This window comes from Rhincodon typus, chromosome 5 (genome assembly GCF_021869965.1).
Source record: "Rhincodon typus isolate 14 chromosome 5, sRhiTyp1.1, whole genome shotgun sequence".
Lineage (NCBI taxonomy): Eukaryota > Metazoa > Chordata > Chondrichthyes > Orectolobiformes > Rhincodontidae > Rhincodon > Rhincodon typus.
Window position 1 is genome coordinate 101,758,452 of NC_063336.1, and position 2,398 is coordinate 101,760,849.

Genomic DNA, 2,398 nt, shown 5'->3' on the forward strand with positions numbered 1-2,398 from the left:
GGTTTCATTTCACTCTCATACACCGCGTGCAGCAAATGCACAAAGTGGTTTGATTGGTCTATGGATTAGACTGAGTGCACACCCTAATTGTACATTAAGAGGTTGTAACCTTTGCATTATTGCTAATGGAGCAGGTATTAACTTTTGTTCGAACTTCTGAAATTATTCCAGTAATTCCTCATATGTGTTAAACAGCAATTAACAAGATCGAATGGATTTATTCAGGATTGACGCTATTGCCACAGTGCATTAATTTCTCCTATTGACAGCATGAACGAGAGCCAGCAAACTTTGAACGGGTTCCAAAAATCAGGAGGTAGCTAAAGAGGAATCAGTTGATGAACTCTGCTGCATGGATACAATATCAGAGGTCTCAATGTCTTTGTAGAAGGATGTGCAGCAAGAGACATTGGCTGAAATATTTGAGGCTACAGAAGGCAGATTGACATGGCGCAGTGATAATGTCTGTACCCATGGACTGAGAGGCCCGATGTGCTCGCTTTGGTGGCATTTATACTAAAATTGGAATGATACAGAGAAGATTAGCATGGCCCCCACAGAAGGATGACAGACAAATTCATCAAGCATTCCACGTTTTTAGGTTGCTCTTGTGGTACAGTGGTAGTATCCCTACCCTTGAGCCAGATTCAAGACCCAGCTGTTCTAGACTTGTGTAATAATATCTCTGAACATGTTGATTAGAAAATTGATTTTTTGTGCAGATGGCAGACTCATTACCACCCAATGTTGGTTGAGTACTGCCAGTATGTCATGTGCCCAGTGTCTCAGTGAAGAAAAGGCTAGACCTTGTCAGTGTAAAATGAAGCCAACCCAGAAATCTACTCTTCAGGAAAATGTTAAAACCAGGTAGTACTGTCAGTAGAAGTGGAAGGGACCAAGCTTATCAGGACTAACTCAATCAAGTTTTATGCTAGGAACCTCAGTATCAATTTTGGCTTAGCTCCTGGGAAATATCCCATCAGTGCTCACTTTCTCATATGTTTAAAGTGTCCTTTGGTGCTATTTGAGGCTGATTGATAGATCATAAAATGGCAACTCTTGCATTATTTTAATACCCAGCTGGATGGTAGAAATCACAGGGCCACTTCCTATTATCTGGTACAGTGAGACAAATGGCTCACTCACTGGTTCAACTCCATGAGGTAATTCTCCATTCTGCACAATAGCAAAATACCGCAGATGCTGGAAATCTGAACTAAGGGCAAAGAATGCTGGGAAATCTCACCAGGTCAGGCAACATCTGTGTAGTGAGTGTTTTACTCTGTTCAGTTCTGATGAAATATCCGTTTCCTGGTTTTCCCCCCATAGATGTTGCCTGGTAGCCCATTTTCCCCTGCCCCCTGCCCCCACCACCATCTGTGTTGTCAAAATCTGAATGCCATTCAGCAAATACTATGGTTTTTCAATACTTCTGCACAGCAGCAGCCAACACTTCTATCTCTTCCATTTCCATGAACGGGGAGGTGACCTGTGTGGTCTCTTCAAATTCATTTGACTCCTTCAATCCTCAACTGAAGTGGGGATGGGAAGAAAAATAAAGATTTGTATTTACCCAACAATGGCCATGACCAAAATGTTCAGGTTCCACTTTGGGTGAGACCATGACCTGGACAATAAGATTCACTGAGAGAACCACCTCAAGAGACAGCAGACCTGAGGGGTGACAAGGCAATGCCCCAGATCCTGCCAGACGCTGCCTTTAACAACACCATCAGGAAAGTTAGAAGTTAAGGGAATAAACACAGGCATATGATCCAGATAGGAATTCTGCTTGAAAACTGGTGATTCCTTCAAGCAATAACCTACCAGCAACTCCTGCAACCAATCAGGCCACAGGCACATATGTTTTCAGTTTTCCTCTGATCTTCCAAGATTGGGAAGGGATTGGGGATGGAGTTCAGTTGCTAGACAGGTCTGCAAAGTCTTTATCCGTACCTTCAATATGCTGCAAATTAATAGAAAGATAACGTCATCCTCACTTTCGTTAGTAAGGAAACAAACAAGGGGGTGGCATTCCGTGGGTTATGAGCTCAGCTAAAATAGTGTAGATAATGTAATGTAGAGTACGTCACGGGTTGCCTCCAACAGTGGATGGGTCAATGAGCCCTACGGTCAATCACAGTAACTCAAGCTGAACGACTCCTAGTCAGTAAGCTGTTGATCCAATGTCTGCCATTCTCTCTGGTTGTGGGATGATAAGATATTTTTATCTCAGGGCGGACTGGAAGCAAGTAGCCAACAAACTGAAAGGAGAAACTTGCCAGCTTGGAAAATGGAAAGTCAGGAATGATGACACATATTGTATAGCGAGGGTGTACAGGGTGGCGCTGATTTACCTTGAGCTATACAAGTTTGATGTCAACATTGCTGCTCCACA

General features: G+C 43.0%; 1 non-coding gene across 1 annotated transcript; it reads left to right on the forward strand.

Annotated features, from left to right (window-relative positions):
* The first annotated feature begins 492 nt into the window (after positions 1-492).
* On the forward strand, positions 493-599 carry LOC125483225. Its single transcript, XR_007262184.1, has one exon. It is a non-coding gene; the product is annotated as a U6 spliceosomal RNA (small nuclear RNA).
* The last annotated feature ends 1,799 nt before the right edge of the window (positions 600-2,398 follow it).